The sequence below is a fragment of the Pimephales promelas genome, chromosome 8, assembly GCF_988280905.1.
Source record: "Pimephales promelas chromosome 8, fPimPro1.hap1.1, whole genome shotgun sequence".
NCBI classification, from domain to species: Eukaryota; Metazoa; Chordata; class Actinopteri; order Cypriniformes; family Leuciscidae; genus Pimephales; species Pimephales promelas.
Window position 1 is genome coordinate 37,743,892 of NC_142776.1, and position 18,162 is coordinate 37,762,053.

An 18,162-nucleotide genomic window follows, 5' to 3' on the forward strand; every position below is an offset into this window, starting at 1 on the left:
TAACCCAATTTTGGGTCAAATATGGACTCAGCCATTGGGTTACATTTTTAATTACATTTTTCACCCAATGTTTGGGTTTGTCCATATTTGACCCAAAGTCCGGTTAAAACTACCCAGCATTTTTAATATTTCTCAGAATATCATAGTTGCAAATCCATATAACACATCTTATCTCTTGGGCATCTATGCAGATAGATATATTACATATTTCATACATTATCAAGAAAAGCTTGTTTTAAGAACAAATACCATCAGATTTGGCGTCAAATTGCCCCAATTCTTATTAAAAAACTGAACTAGTCTTGCAAACCATTTTGTTTTGTTATATATATTTTTTTGATTTCAAAAAAAATGCTGAGTTGTTTTAACCCAATTTTTTGGGTCAAATATGGACAAACCCAACCATTGGGTTAAAATGTAATTTAAAAATGAAACCCAATGGGCTAAAACAACCTAGCATTTTTTAGAGTGCATCTATATAGTTCATAGACTAGACTACATTGATTTATATATTAGGCCCTACATATGTATTTCATGCAATAATATAGTAATTTTTATATAGGCTACACTCTATCTAAACAATGCTGGGTTGTTTTAACCCAAATTTGGGTCAAATATGGACAAACCCAAACGTTTAAAACTTTAACCCAACCTCAACTTTCACTCTCAACTGTACATTTTTTAACCCAACATTTGAGTTTGTCCATATTTGACCCAAATTTGGGTTGAAACAACCCAGCATTTTTTCGAGTCTATACTTTATTGATTGTATTTGCATTTCATAATGACTTCTAAAATCCACATTGCATTGATGTACTTGCTTCATGATATATGCATTAACTGCACTGAAGCATTGGGTTGTATTTGTCTATGAAGCTTTTGTATGCAGTGCAAGTGTACATTTACCTTCCCTAAGCTCAAACTGACATATACTGGGTTCATAATCTATGTAAACCTTGAGATTTGAGCCTTCTTTGTTTCAGGAAAGAGAATCATGTCACAGGGGGCATTTTTGTGTAAAGTTCCTCATGGTGATGATTTAAAGAATTGATCAGTATGACGATGCTTTTAACAGCACTTGAGGAGCTTGTTGAAATTTACACTGTCTTGCCAGTGGGCATGGTTGTCTGTCTTCACATAATGGCACTTCTGATTATACTTGATGAAGCCTTTGAATATTGAATGAGGCAAAATGTGTTCTAGGCCCAGCAAGCTGTATGACATACAGGAGGTCGTATTCAGCTGTAATCATTAGCCTCTTGATGTTTTCTGTGACGTGATGAATATTAAGCAATTATCTAATTGAATGGACTGGCTTTAATATTACAAGAAGTAAATTGTCTATGCACGCTGGAAATCACATCAAGACATATTTGATGTTAGTTTTGTGGAGCAGATTTTGAAGCCGTCAGACTTCACTGTGGATGGGGAATTTTTTAATTTGAGGTGATGACCGAAATAGAGAATGACCCACTAAATACAGTGTGGATTTGGTGTTTCTTGCAAAAGTTTGCTTGCTAATTAAGGGCTATTAAAAGGCTTTATTTTTTGGAGAAACTGCTTTTTGGAGCAATATGCATTGGAAGAAGTGCAATCATTTTAATACTAGAATTTTTCTATTCAGCTTTACTCCAAATGCTTTTAGTTCTGGACAGGTCTCAGGCCTGTTTACTCCCGCTATTAAATGCGTTTTGGTTTACACCTGGTGTTTTGATCCATCTCTTGTACAGATTCAACCGCTTCTGTCCTGATTTCTTCGAGGGGAGGGTTTATGTGTGTGTTTTTTCAGATCTTTCAATCTAATGTACAAAACAAGCTTGCGCAATTGACCCTTTGGCTAAGCCCCGCCCCCTCCACTCGCTCAGACACACATTTCACAGGAGGCGATTGGTGATTTTTGGAGACAGAAAAATTATATATCATCTCGAAGTCACCTAAAGAGCCTTAACTGTGCATTGGAGGGTTATATTAATCATTTTATTATTGAGAATGTCGATGAAAAGCTTCAGCTTCAACTCCAGGCAAAAATGTATGCTACAGGTCGCAGTGTAAACGTGATAACTCGAATATCACTGCCATCACCGTTTGGTGCTATAGTATTTACATGAATCATTCAGCACAACATTGTTAACATTTGTTATCTCGGTTATTTACAGATATGTTAAAGGAGTAGTTCACTTTTAAAAAAAAAACTTTTGCTGATAATTTACTCACCCCCATGTCATCCAAGATGTCCATGTCTTTCTTTCTTCAGTCGAAAAGAAATTAAGGTTTTTGATGAAAACATTCCAGGATTTTTCTCCATATAATGGACTTCAATGGGGTCCAAACGGTTCAAGGTCCAAATGAGAGTTTCAGTGCAGCTTCAAAGGGCTTTAAACGACACCAGACGATGAATAAGGGTCTTATCTAGCGAAACGAGCGGCCATTTCAAAACTAAATAAAAAAGTTTAAGTTTTATAAGCACAAATACTCACCTTGCTCTGTTCTGTGATGAGCGTTCGTGACTCTCCTGTTCGAACTCGTTCATCAAAATGAACGAATCTTTTTTCGAGTCATGACTCGAAGGGTCCTAGATAAGACCCTTATTCATCGTCTGGTGTCGTTTAAAGCCCTTTGAATAGTTTGCAGTTTGCACTGAAACTCTCATTTGGACCTTGAACCATTTGGACCCCATTGAAGTCCATTATATGGAGAAAATCCTGTTTACAGACTTTGAATATCTTTTAATTAAGTACTTTTTAAAATGTTTCAAATTAATTGTAAGGTGAGATAATAATTGCTAACTACATATAGCTAGCAGAGGACATAACAGATGGTTATTTAATGATATAAAACACTGCTTGTGTAGAATGTTCAGTCACTTTCTATTTAGGATGCTTCCTTAGTAGGTTCCTCTCTAGGTTGAGACATCTCTTCTGATAACTTCACTACCAAACATAATGCATTTATTCATAAAATATAGAGCGTGTCTGTCCAAGGAGTGTGTTGGAGGTTTCCATCCATAGAAATGAAGTCGCGCACCTGTAGTCGCCTAGAGACGGTACAGCCTTGGCGCTCGTCTCCGGTTCAAGTCGCCACAACGTTGCCATGACAACTGCAGCCTCTTTGTGTGGTGATTGCTGTGCGCAGAGGGAGTGCTGAATGTGAGGGGTTGAAATGATAATAGTAAAAACACAATGACTGCTCTGCCAAATAATGGTATAATGCCGCTCTATTACAGTGCCTCCTGTGTCCCTGAATTGGGTGAAACGCGAAGGCAATGGCCATTTTCCCACTCTGGGCTCTTTTGGAGAGTGCATGGGTATATATTTGTGAAAGTGTCTCTTTACGGTAAGAAAACGGCAGCTGTGGTTGCCAGAACTTTACCGTTAAAAATACGGTAGGAACCTTAATGGTTTAGTTTTACAGGCTAAACTTAAAATTTACAGTAATAAAATTGTATTTTCTGATAAAATGTGAATCTACCAACTTATTGATATCTGTTTTAGACCATTAATACACTGACAACCAACAATCATCACAGCATCATGAGCAATCACAGCTCATCACAAGTGAATACCTGCATAAAGAATTACTTATTTAAAGAAGCTGCACAGTGTCATTCACACAAACATTAAACACCATCATGGTAACACACATGAAATTAAAAAAATGCAATAAACATTAATTTAACAACATTAAATGTAACATAAAACCCTAATGTACATAACAAAACTATGAGAAACCATAGTTATTTCAATAAAAATACATAAAATGTGAAGTGTCACACAGGGAATTGTGGGGATGTCAATTTACGTTTTTTCACTGTATATTATACAGTGATTTGTTCTTTTTCACTTTCAAAAACTGTAAATTTACCGGTATTTTACTGTATCACAGTTATTTACAGTGTATAGTACGGAAACTTTCTGTTTACTAAGTAACAGTTTTGCACTGTAGCATTTTTACAGTATTTTACCGTTAAAATCACGGTTATTTTTTACAGTGTGCATAAACAAGACAATATCAAAGATTTTTGCAGTCAAACCACGTAGATGATATCACAGGAATGCGTATTTCGAGGATGAAGCAATCTGTGGCGTTTTTCATTGATGCTGTTGTTATCGATCTGATTCTGAGAAGACGCCGGGGTGCCACCCAGCCGGAGGTTCGCCTGACCTTCAAGGTCTCCAGACAGTCTGAAGATCTAGACCGACTCTGACCGCTGAATGAAGCTAATAGGGTGATTAAGATGTCCTGGATTTCATGTTTGAATTATTAAATATCTGATTCAAAGTTACCATAGCTTCTTTTTAGTGGTAGGTCAGTCGAGTTATTAGATTACGACTTGGTCAAGAACCTTTGCAGTTTACAAAAAAAGAACAAAAGTAAACAGTAGTAACTCGATTTTTACATTTTCTTTTCATCCGATCTAAAGAGTGCACTAGCGCCATGTGTCCTTTTTTTCAGGAGCACTGGTTCCGGAAGTATTTTTTTTAATTATTATTATTATTCATTTTTTCCATAGATAAGTTAATATAGATTTTGTTAGAGCGTCTTCTTTGGTGTAATACTTAAAGGGATAGTCCACTTTGAAATGAATTTTTGGTATGTTTTGGCTTACCTCAAGGGCATCCAAGATGTAGGTGTCTTTTTTTAGGTCAAACCGTTCTTGTCTGTCAGTCATATAATGGAGGTCTATGGTCACCACCTCAAAGAGCATGCACAGAGGAGTCCAAATTAAACATGATTTAATGACTCGTAAATGTAAGTACACATTGATGGCCTAAGACACGAAACGAGCGGTTTGTGTGAGAAAACGAACAGTATTTATATCGTTTTACCTCTTGTAATATAGTCACGTCTAATTGATCTGAGAGCGCGGACGCTTTGGTCTGCGCAAGCGCTGGAAGTGATCTCTCGCACGGTCGCGAAAAAAATTAAACGTTGTCTCCATTGCGATTTCCTGTATATCTGAATATGTATAGATCTTCACAGCGAAAGGTAACTCTTCCGAAATCTCTGTGTAAACAATGAGTGACGTACACGCGAGAGATCACTTCTGGCGTTTGCACAGACTGTGCATTCAGATCACTTGGACGTGGATGTGATTACAAGAGGTAAAAACGATATAAATACTGTTCGTTTTCTCACTCAAACCGCTCGTTTCGTGTCTTAGGCCATCAATGTGTACTTACATTTACGAGTCATTAAATCATGTTTAATTTGGGCTTCTCTGTGCATGCTCTTTGAGGTGGTGACCATAGACCTCCATTATATGACTGACCTAAAAATATCAAAAATTGAAACTACTGCGGAAACAAAGACTCCTACATCTTGGATGCCCTTGAGGTAAGATAAAACACACCAAAAATGAATTTCAAAGTGAACTATCCCTTTAAGATGACATGCTTTAGTTAAAAACGCTAAAAAAGAGAGAGAAAAAACTGTAGTTTGGTTGTTCTGAGTGTTTTATGTGTGGTTGCTACAGTACATGATGCTAGATTTGTTCTAGATGCTTGACAGTGTGTTGTTTTGGGACTGTTTTGAGGGATCATTCATGATGACTGTTGAGTGTGGATGAGTTGCATGACTAAGTACACTTACTATTTTCTTCCGAGCCGCCAGGAATAGTAGCCAGAGTGCCAAATACAGTATGACGTCATGCAGTTATTGCTATAATTGGCATAGTCTACACAGACAGAACTAGTGCCATAAGCCGTCAATAATAGCTCATGATCCTCCATGGCAGACGTGCAGCGTGGGAGTTTTGGCTGATGAGCATATATACACTCTAAAAAATGCTGGGTTGTTTTAACCCAATTTTGGGTAAAATATGGACATACCCAGCCATTGGGTAAAAAATGTCATTTAAAAATGTAACCCAATGGCTGGGTTTGTCCATATTTGACCCAAAATTGGGTTAAAATAACCCAGCATTTTTTAGAGTGTACTGGAAGACCACCATGATCTCCGTTTAGTGATTGTTTGCACGAAGACAAAGAGTGTTCAGTCATCAAGAACGGCCCATGTGCAAAGGTGTTTGGGAAAGTGTGTCACTGTACCACGCTGGCTTGTGTTTCTTTTGTAGTTTTGGCGAAAGCAAAGGAGGATTTTGTATTTTGTGCATGGGAACCAAAGCTCTGGGAATGCAACACTTGTTTTTGTGCACTAAAGAAAATCTCATGCCGTGTCCACAGTCATATATGCACCAGATCTGTAAACAATTATAAATTGCTGGGTTGTTTTAACCCAACTTTGGGTCAAATATGGACAAACCCAGCCGTTGGGTTAAATTTTAAACATTTGGGTTTGTCCATATTTGACCCAAAGTTGGGTTAAAACAACCCAGCATTTTTAGAGTGCATATTTTTTACTATACTTGTCCTTCCAATCCCAGATTTTTGAAGATCCATCTTGCAGATATTTGCCAAAACATTTTTGTTCAATTTTCAGATCGAGCTGGTCCTCATTTTCCCTGTTATACCACAATATCATGGAGAAATATCCGCCCGGTGCTGCAAATGCAGTCAGGGCAGCTTCTATTGTTTTAGCTGATGTAGTGTTTGTCTCCATTGTTGTCATTGGCCGCTCAGCCTGGTTTGATTTGCATAATGCCAATTGCTGTCCAAATACGGCGAAGGCCATTAGCCTATTGGGATATGTAGATTGTTTAGCTCTCAATGAACCCTTTCTCTATAATGGCACGTCAGTCTGTTTGTTTCCGTCGCTGGCAAGACAGACGTGGAAGCGTTCTTGCTATTTGAGCATAATGGAGGTCTGGTGGCGCAGGTTTTTGCGTGTCTATTAGTCTATTGTTTGTCTGCCTGTGTAAACAGTCGTCTCGCAGTCCCACCAGCCGTCGTCAGGTAATAATGTGTTGATCACGAGCTCAGTGGCTCTATGGGAATTCACGAGATCAGGAGTCACGCACTGTGGACGTGTCATTCTTCTGTTTAGAAAGCTCCAGTTTTATATGTGTGTGTATATGTGCATATATCTAATATACAGTATATACAAATAAATGTATTTGTGCAACATGCAATTATACATATAATCTCTACATATTTCAATACAAACATATTTGCTACAAATCTCATCTTAACCTCATATCTTGCTTTTTGTATAATTATTTATGATTGATTAGATTTTTTTGTTGTTGACTGTAGTCGTTTTTGTTTAATAGGACAGTTCAATGAATTGGTTTGTATGTTACGCACATGCATGTATATATATATTTAAGAAAAATGTGTTCTTAATATATCAAATATTAATATTAATTATGTATAAATATATATATATATATATATATATACATGCAAATATTTCTTAAATATATACAGTGTGTGTATTTATATATACAAAATAATTATACATAGTACACACACATGTATTATGTAAACACAAACTTTTATTTTGGATGCGATTAATCGTTGCGCAACCTGTTGCCTTAAAATTATTAAGTAAATAAACATCATACGTAATCGAAAAAAGAAAAGATAAGTTACGTGGAATTGTCAAGTTCACAACTTATTTTTTTGCATTACTCGGACGTACCTGTGTGTGTACAAATAAAATGAAGGCCAATTTTTATGATTTTTGCATTCTGAAATGAATGCATTTTAGCCCACAAATTCTCATTACTGTAATGCAGAAATGTAATAATAAGAAAACATATTTTTATTTAATCGAGTTACATATTTATTTTTGATTGTTTATTCTTTTATTAAATATGTTTAAATATATGTTTTAGGGCTGGGCAATGATTAATCGCATCCGAAATAAAAGTTTGTGTTTACATAATACAGTACATGTGTGTGTGTAGTGTGTACAATTATTTTGCATATACAAATACACACACATGCATGTATATATTTAAGAAATATTTGCATGAATATACTGTATATTTATACCTAATTTATATTAAATATTAATTATACAATTTTTCTTAAATATATACTAATCATACACAGTACACACACATATATTATGTAAACACAAACTTTTATTTTGGATGCGATTAATCATTACCCCGTTAAATTGTGAAGTTTTTGTGCATCATAGAATTATTTTTTTTAAAAAAGCATTTTCTTTTGCAAAAAAACCAAAGAGCATTTTTGCACACATCACATTAATAATGGGAATTACTATTAATTCTTATTTTAATATATAATGTAATGTATTTCCTTTATGCATATTGATCTGGACATGTATTTGTGAGATGCACCCCATCTGGTTGTAGTGTGTGTAGTATATGTTTTGCACAGTTGCATGCATCACGTGTCGTGTCAGTGTAATGAGTGAGAACTGTAGAGGGCAGCTGTGCTCTACTGGATGATATATCTCGGGTAAAGCAGACGTGTGGTGGGGGTCGTAGCTGTGTAGATGGTGCCAGTGTCATCATGCAAAGCCTTCATAGGCTTGTTATGTAACGCAGTGTCTACACAAAGAACGGATGAGCAGAAATAAGCGTTTGAATCTCAAGGAAAAGGGGAGAGGATTGGCAGTTCTGCTGCATCAAAGAGAAGACACGCTGTAATGATGTTAGGATTTCGGTCCAGGATCGTACCGTATTGTTGCACGGTCCAAATGACAACAGAAATGATTCTTGCAGTGGTCTCTCTGCCTTAAGCCATATCTGCAGCTTCCCTGCAGGAACAACGATGTGTGGATTGAATTATTGATCAAGACCGGCTGTAAATATTATTTAATCATAATAACTTGCTTATGGCGAATGTAATATTTAGAGCTCAGTTATATTGGTATAAATGAGAGCAGTGAGAGAAATGTGCAGTCGCAATCACTCGCTCTAAAAATGGATCTTTTTCATTAATAATATGCGGCGAATCTTTTTTAGTTTGTTCCCTCGTTCTAATGTTGATCCAGATTGTCTTAAATTATGAAGAGTGAATAATACATGCTCAAATCATCTCCGTATAAAGGTTTTCTCCTATTTGTCTCTTGTCATAGAACATGAGCTGGAAGATCTTCCTCCATTGAGGCTGATTTGGTTTGAAACGCAGTGAAGCATGGATGATAATCACACCGATATGCACAAATATATTATTATTATTGCTTTGAATGCGAGATTGTCTTGATAATTCATTATCATTAGGACAGCTGCAAGCAGAGGTGTGTTATAGTTCATCTAGAGTGTGTTATTGTGTGTTCTGGATGTACTGGAGGACCTGTGGTTATGGAGAGCTGTTGCCGCTGGTTTCATCATGTCTCTGGAGGCTGCTGGAGATTCTGGAGCCGCTGCGGTCTGTGGGCTTTCAGCACACCTTCATCTGCCATCTCACACCAGAAATTAAACCAGAAGTCATCAGTCTGTCTGTCTGTCTGTCTATCTGTCTTTCTGTCTATCTATCTGTTTGTCTGTCTGTCTATTTGCCTGTCTGTCTGTCTGTCTATCTATCTATCTATCTGTTTGTCTGTCTATTTGTCTGTCTATCTATTTATCTGTTTGTCTGTCTGTCTATCTGTCTGTCTGTCGGTCTGTCTGTCTATCTATCTGTTTGTTTGTCTGTCTGTTTGTCTGTCTATCTATCTGTTTTTCTGTCTGTCTATCAGTTTGTCTGTCTGTCTGTCTGTCTATCTGTCTGTCTATCTATCTATCTATCTATCTATCTATCTATCTATCTATCTATCTATCTATCTATCTATCTATCTATCTATCTATCTATCTATCTATCTATCTGTCTGTCTGTCTGTCTGTCTATCTATCTGTTTGTCTGTCTATTTGTCTGTCTATCTATTTATCTGTTTGTCTGTCTGTCTATCTGTCTGTCTGTCGGTCTGTCTGTCTATCTATCTGTTTGTTTGTCTGTCTGTCTATCTATCTGTCTGTCTGTCTGTCTGTCTGTCTGTCTGTCTATTTGTCTGTCTGTCTATCTATCTATCTATCTATCTGTTTTTCTGTCTGTCTATCAGTTTGTCTGTCTGTCTGTCTGTCTGTCTATCTATCTGTCTATCTATCTTTCTATCTGTCTGTCTATCTATCTGTTTGTCTGTCTGTCTATTTGTCTGTCTGTCTGTCTATCTGTCTGTCTGTCTGTCTGTCTATCTATCTATCTGTATGTCTGTCTAGCAGTCTGTCTGTCTATCTGTCTATCTATCTGTTTGTCTGTCAATCTTTTATTCTGTCTGTCTGTCATTCTTTTAATCTATCTGTCTGTCTGACTGTCATTCTGTATGTCTTTTATTCTGTCTGTCTGTCTGTCTGTCTGTCTGTCTGGTTATCTATCTATCTATCTATCTATCTATCTATCTATCTATCTATCTATCTATCTATCTATCTATCTATCTATCTATCTATCTATCTATCTATCTATCTATCTATCTATCTATCTATCTGTCTGTATGTTTGTCTGTCTATCTATCTGTATGTCTGTCTATCAGTCTGTCTATCTATCTATCTATCTATCTATCTATCTATCTATCTATCTATCTATCTATCTATCTATCTATCTATCTATCTATCTGTTTGTCTGTCAATCTTTTATTCGGTCTGTCTGTCTATCTATCTGTCTGACTGTCATTCTGATTCTATATGTCTTTTATTCTGTCTGTCTGGTTATCTATCTAGAAATAAAGATCTATCTATTTAATCTATCTATTTAATGACTGACTGTCATTATATCTGTCTTTTATTCTGTATGTCTGTCTGTCTGTCATTCTTTTTGTCTCTCTGTCAGCCGATCATTTTGAATGCATTTTTGTTAGTAATTTTGAATGAAAAGTATTACAATTTCTCTGCAGAATCAACTCATCATCGCTTATTGTGCAAATCGAAGACAATTGTTCTTATTCTTTTGAACACTCGAGCCAAAATACGTGCAATCTGCTACTTCAGTTGGAAAAATACATATTTCATCATGAATTGAATTAAAAAAAAACTCATTTGAATTGTGAACGAGAGCACAACCCTGATTCGTCAGCTAATGAGCTCTCCTGAAGAAGTACAAGCTGTACTTTCGGCATCAAATCATTGATTACGATAATCAAAACACTTTTTGGTTTGTGCTCTCCGTCCCTGCAACTATGACCTTGCTACGAACTGAAACCGTAACAGCATAAACTCCAGTGTTTACCGTTTAGGACCTGTTACTGGATAAACTGGAAACAGTAATACAAATTCAAGAGTGGTATTTTAGGCTGGTTTTGGATGAGTATTTACAGGTTGTCATAGAGACACTCAGGTCAGGATCTTTCTGTGGACAAGCTGTGCTGTTTAAATATGGAAGTGGTCTCTAAGGACACATGCAGATGAGAGACATGATGGATAGAGCGATGCACGATTGCAATTAGCCATCTTCCTCTGCTGTATGTGAAGGAGAACGGCCGTCTGTTTCATTTTTTTTATCGAAGGAGGTGTAAAAAGTGCCCCTGGCAAAACATTGCAGGCTATTAAACCACGAGTGTGAGAGAAGTTGATGGTGAAAAGTAGGTGATTGCTTTTGGTGAGTCACACAGTACCACCCTAACACACACACACACTGGATGCTCAAAGAAAAATACCCACATCAACACCAGCTTAATAACTTAATGTCACAGTCAGCTGCCCTCCTTCCAGGGTCCCACATTACAGTTTTTCTCAGTCGCTTTGGTGCATTTCTCACATCACTATTTACATTTGCACAACAGTTAATGCAGTTCTCAAAGCAATTAGTACAAACTGCAAAACTTAGTTGATAACCTGCAAAAGTGTGTCACTTGCTCAAAATGGATAACTCATTCCTCAAAAGCAAGTATTCATGTCATTGAAAGTGTCAGTGTCGTCAAGATGAAAAGTCCTAACACCAGTGTGTTTATGAACAAGATAGTCAAATGGCTTTGTCATGTTTTCATTATGACAGTTTACTCTGTAAGTGTTTGCCAATGCAAAAAAGTCAGATCTTGGGGACACTACCTGAAAATGCTCAAGACAGCCCTACGTATAAACTACTTGCACAGCCATTTGAAAACTACAGTAAAGTTTCACATTACTGCATTTATAGTTGTGAGGTACAGTAATTGAGTACAAGACACTGAATATGTATGTTTCACATTTTTACTGCATGGTCTTTGCAATTCTACTGTAATTTGTTCAGAGCGTTGTGCAAAAGAAAAAATACACCCTTATTTACAACAAACATAAACTCCCTTTTGCACAACTGTAAAAAATATCACAGTACACGTCGGAACTGAACATACAACATACATATACTGTAATCATTCATGGACATCTCTTCTCATCAGTGAAAGCTGAGGTTCACCTGCGAGAAATTGTTCAATTTAGGATAACGTTTTTTTTACAGTAAGATAAGAAAAATTTAAAATTTGCTTGACGGATTTTGACAACTAGTTCAACATTTTTGTATGTGATGACCCAAGCAATGAAATGAGGACTATTAGTTTTATATGGAATGACTATTCAGCATTCACAAGTATAGTTAATTTGGACTGATATGACATAAGCAAATGATAATGCTATAAAACAACAGTGAATTGTATGAAAGCAATTGATGCATGTCCAAAAGCAATTGCAGTTTGTTGGAAGGAATGAGAAACTGCTACTATGATGTGCACAAGTGACAAAAAGTTGTGGAGGTTGAACTAAATGCTGTGCAAATGTAAATAGTGATGTGAGAAATGCACCAAAGCGACGGAGAAAAACTTGACACTCCTCCCAATGACGGGTGAACTGAGAATATTTACTGGCCTTAAAACTGTATTGATTGCATCAATATAATATATTATTGCAGTTTTATTATATGATATTTGAGGTCATTTGAAGTTTACAAAGATGTTTAGTTGTTCAAGATTAAATAGTCAATTAGGTACCACTCATCTCCACTACAAATAGGAAAAAGAGGCGGCAATTTGCAAGAGCTCACCAAAATTGGACAGTTGAAGACTGGAAAAATGTGGGCTGGTCTGATGAGTCTCGATTTCTGTTTAGTCGAGTCGTAAACAGAATGAGAACATGGATCCATCATGCCTTGTTCCCACTGTGCAGGCTGGTGGTGGTGGTGTAATGGTGTGTTTTCTTGGCACACTTTAGGCTCCTTAGTGCCAATTGGGCATCGTTTAAATGCCACGGCCTACCTGAACATTGTTTCTGACCATGTCCATCCCGTTATGGCCACCATGTCCCCATCCTCTGATGGATACTTTCACCATGTCACAAAGCTCGAATCGTTTCTTGAACATGTCAATGAGTTGACTGTACTAAAATGGCCGCCACAGTCACCAGATCTCAACCAAATAGAGCATCTTTGGGATGTGGAGGAACGGGAGCTTCATCCCACAAATCTCCATCAACTGCAAGATGCTATCCTATCAATATGGGCCAATATTTCTAAAGAACGCTTGTTGAATCAATGCCGAGTATAATTAAGGCAGCTCTGAAGGCGAAGGTCAAACACAGTATTAGCATGTGTTCCTTCCTAATAATCCTTTAGGTGAGTGTGTATACATACTAACTTGCATTCAGCTCTTATCATGTGTTAATTTTTATCTTTTAAATTTCTCTCTTTTTATCTCTCCGTGACCTCTTTTATAAATCGGACTGTGATAATAACGTGTTGCTCTGAAATCTCAGTCCTCCATCAGGATCCCCAGAGTCCGGCGACCTGCCCTAATGGACCGTCCCATTCATCCCACTGATCTCAGCTCGTGTCCTGCGGTTATCAAGACTAATCTCGGGCCTCTAAAGAGTCTCTGCTGATTTCAGACCGAGGGAACCATTACAAACGCTGCATTACCAGCTGGCAGAGATGTATAGTAACGAAGTAGAGCTACTTAAGTACTAAAATGCTGTATCTGTAGTCTACTAGAGGATTGTTGTTTTCTCATACTTCTACTTTTACTTCAGTAGATATTTTCGATGAATTTAATACTTTTACTTTAATATTTTTTTAATGTTCTGCTAGTTACTCGTTACAATTATAAAAATTTTGCGAATCATTCGTTGCAGGTTAGCTTTCATGCTGCCTAAATCACACGCCAGTTTTATAGGGTAATGGTATCGATTGACACACACATTGACAACTAATGCAGGGGTTGTCCTGCAATGGCCGCCAAAGCAAATTTGTATCCCGCCAAAGCGCCTTATTTGATTGCTAGTTCAAACTTTTGACTGCTTTCTTTAATAATTGCATGACACAATACTTGTACTTTTACTTTTATACTTAAGTAGTGAATTTTAAAATAAACTACTTGCAATACTTAAGTACAAAAATGTTGAATACTTTAGTGTGGTGCTTAAAGAGCACTTCAACTTCTACTCAAGTCACTTTTGTGATTGAGCACTTGTACTTTTACTCAAGTCCGGGTTTCTATACATCTCTGCCAGCTGGACAAAGTCAAAAAGGTATCGTTTTCCTGACGATAACCGACCGCTCTCGTTCCCCGTCACACTGATGCCAGAGTGATTTGTTTATCGCCCTAGTGCATTATTAGCTTGGGAGGAGGACTTTAATGATAAAGAATGAGTCTGGAAACACACATCGACCTGTGGAAAAAGTTGCAGTGATGAATGAGTCTGGGCTCTTATGGACTGAGACTCGAATGAGACTTGTTGGCAGGAGTTCAACGAGCTTAGAGTTCAAGAAGCACGGTACGTTTAGTATTTTATACATGCTGGAAACTCCAGGAATGATGAGGTTGAGTTTCATTCCTGGACTATTGCATCAAAGCTGTCAGTATGTGCAAAAAATGCATGAATTATTCATTAACAGCGTTTAATGCATCAGTATTGCTTCTATTTGAACAAGCCTCAGTGTGTTATTTGCTCCATACATGAATAATACCTAAAATCACGTGTCTTGTTACATAACTAAGTGATCAAAAAAATAATAATATTTTTTTTACCAGACTGAAGTTCCGGTCACATCAATAACAATAACTATAAAGCGATCATTTCTGACTGTGTATTATAAGCGCATGCTGCTATTTAAATGCTCAAGCACTTAATGCAAGGTGATTTTAATTAGCTATTTTAATGCAAGATTTTAATTAGCTATTAATTATTTATTAGTCATCAGCTGTAAAAAGAAAGAACGTGATTTCAACGATATTGTTTCTCTGTGCTGCTGTCGTTGTAGTTGTGTCGTGTCATATATCTTTATCATTATAGTTATCGCATTTACACTGAAACCATATGCAGGACTCTTTTTAAAGTTAAATGCATGAATCTGATCAAAAATAAGAGCTCCAACCCATTTTCAGTGACTTGCATTGACTTGCAAATGTGAAAAAAGTAGGTTTGCAGCAATTACTGTGAAGCGAGCCGCTCTGAGATGCTGAAAACAGTGGATCATGAGCCGTACGCATGTCAAAGAATGCAGAACCACGATGTGCTCTGAAACACGCAGCGCAATTTACTATTTATTTAATTAAATCGGCATGGTCTTAGGCCATCCTTAAAAATATTTTGGTTTGCAGTAACAGCAATTTTTTTAAAAAAAAGGGTCGGTAGGTAGGTCTATATTTTTTTTTCCAAGATTCAGTGTAAAAAAAAAAGGTAAAATTTTGGAGATGGTGATCGTGAATTTAAAAAAAAAAATGCATATTGTGACGTCACTGACTGGGTCTACAAACTGTGCATCGGCCGCTAGGTGTTAATGCAAAATACGACCAGTTACATTTTAGGCTAGTCACAAAATGTATAAAATATCTATTTGTTATGCATATATACATAAGATAAGCAAAAACAAGTACAAACACATGGTCAAACAAAGAATATAATTAAACAAAGATACAAATTAGCCTATATACACAGTGCTTTAATTTCAGGAAGGTCTAAAATTAGTTAAGTCTGTCGCTCTCTCTGAAAAGAAATTTAATTTAGCTAGTAATCAAATGTAAAATGACACTGCATAGTTTATCATAGTTAGATTAATGCTTATTAAAGTTTAAGTTATTCATTCAAGAGCTGCCTGTGAGTGATTTTTATCTGCCTTTTGTTGTTTGATTCGCATTGGCTCAATCGTCACGTTTATTAGACTACTGCCCCTTTAAGACCGAACGCAGAACTCTACTGTAATAGATGACTGATGATGCACCATCGTTTTCTCCCAACTATTTACGTCCAATTAAGACATAAACTGTGTTTATGTATATTTGATGGTTTAGATGCGCACATGAAGCCCAAAATGAGGCGATAGCCTACTTTTCTTGTCTCGTTTTAGTGCATTTCGGAGCGCGCGTCGCGCGTCGTGAACAACGTCTCTTGCGCAGACTTTAGTACTTTTAATAGCTCTTTTAATGATTGCACGCGTCCGCAGTTTAGCAACAGTACAGACTGCATTTTACAACAATCACCGATCGTGCTGATTCTGACGGTACGTTTGGGTTTTAGGAAGAAATGACAGCGCGACGCTGTGAAGGGGAGGAAGTTGCGCTAGACAGAATGCGTCTGTAATGGTTTCATCTCAAATATCTTCTTTTTATAATCTTTGAAAGCGGAAATCTAAAATACAATTAGAATAATATCCCAGATCTAAAGTGTAACCACGTTTTGTCCTCATTGTCACTCATTAAGCAGGGCTGTCGTGCTGTGCGCGCTCCGGCTCCGGGTGAGAGATCGCTCTCTCTTCTGGGCTGCGAATAGCAAAATTGCATCACAGACAAATTGTTTAATATTTTTATTATATATAGAAATGGTTGATATTCAGCCCCGTTGCCCTTTTAATACCGGGTACCAAGCGGGAACACTGAAACGAGCGAACGTACAAGCCATATATAGTGACACGCGTAACGTTAAACCAATGGTGTAAACATAATCTGATGAAAATGACGCCACGGGTTTTTATTTAAGAAAGAACGTAGCCTACGTTTGTAGGGTATGTAGACACAAGCAACTTTCACAATACTAACTAAAATATAATTAATATTATTTTATTGAATTTGAATTAGTCGTTTGAAGAGTAAAAAAAAATCGGTCGGTCTGAACGCAGGTTACAACCGGCAAGTCGGTCGGACAAAAAGGAAAAAAAAAAAAAATTGGGTCGGCCCTAAATTGACAGGGTCGGTCGGGTTACGGCAAACAAGAATATTTTTAAGGGTGGCCTTATCAGAAGTCTAAAAATATATTTTTGGTTCTTTATTAAACCAGTGCGAAAAATTAGACACCACAGCCTTGGTAATTAATTGGAAACTTTTAACATCATGCATACTTATTTTATTTTGGAAGAGTCTAGTGAAATACCAAATTATCAAAATGAACGAATCTTTTTTCGAGTCATTTGGTTTATTCAACGAACGAAATGACAAAGATTCGACAAAGTTCGAACAGGAGAGTCACGAACGCGCATCACAGAACAGAGCAAGGTTGAACTAATAAAACTTAAACTTTGTTAATTATTTATTTTTTAAATGAGCGATCGTTTCACTTGATAAGACCCTTATTCGTCGTCTGGAATCGTTTAAAGCCCTTTGAACAGTTTGCAGTTTGCACTGAAACTCTCATTTGGACCTTGAACCGTTTGGACCCCATTGAAGTCCATTATATGGAGAAAAATCCTGGAATGTTTTTATCAAAAACCTTAATTTCTTTTCGACTAAAGAAAGAAAGACATGGACATCTTGGATGACATGGGGGTGAGTAAATTATCAGCAAAAGTTTGTTTTTTTTTTAAAGTGAGCTACTTTATCCTAATTATAGTTTGTCGAGCTCATGTGCAATAATGATTTAGGCTTGTGATTAGGTTTCGAGTAGATAGATAGATAGATAGATAGATAGATAGATAGATAGATAGATAGATAGATAGATAGATAGATAGATAGATAGAAAGATAGATAGATAGATAGATAGATAGATAGATAGATAGATAGATAGATAGATAGATAGATAGATAGATAGATAGATAGATAGATTGTTATCAGTGAGATATGGTGTGTGAGTGAGAGTGTTGATATAGTTGTGGTCATTGAGTCTCTGCTGTAGGTTTTTAATCAGTGTCTGTCTGCTCTTATCTGCCACACACACACAAGCTTAAAGGTCACCGATGACAGCTCAAGGTCTCCTTTATCTCCATTTAGACACACACACACACAGGCCAGAGCAAGGGCATCACAGTCATCATTTGGTGTTGCAGAAGTACTACCGTGTTAATACACCCTTCACAGGTGATTAGGTGACAGGTGACTAACCCTAACCTAGTCTTTAACTAGTAATATAAGCATGCAGAATGG

The 18,162-nt window shown here is 36.8% G+C and overlaps 1 protein-coding gene across 2 annotated transcripts in view; it reads left to right on the plus strand.

The window, feature by feature from the left end:
• Positions 1-18,162, plus strand: part of slc12a5a (solute carrier family 12 member 5a) — a 173,265-nt gene that overhangs the window by 813 nt on the left and 154,290 nt on the right. The gene's annotated exons all lie outside the window — the stretch shown is intronic.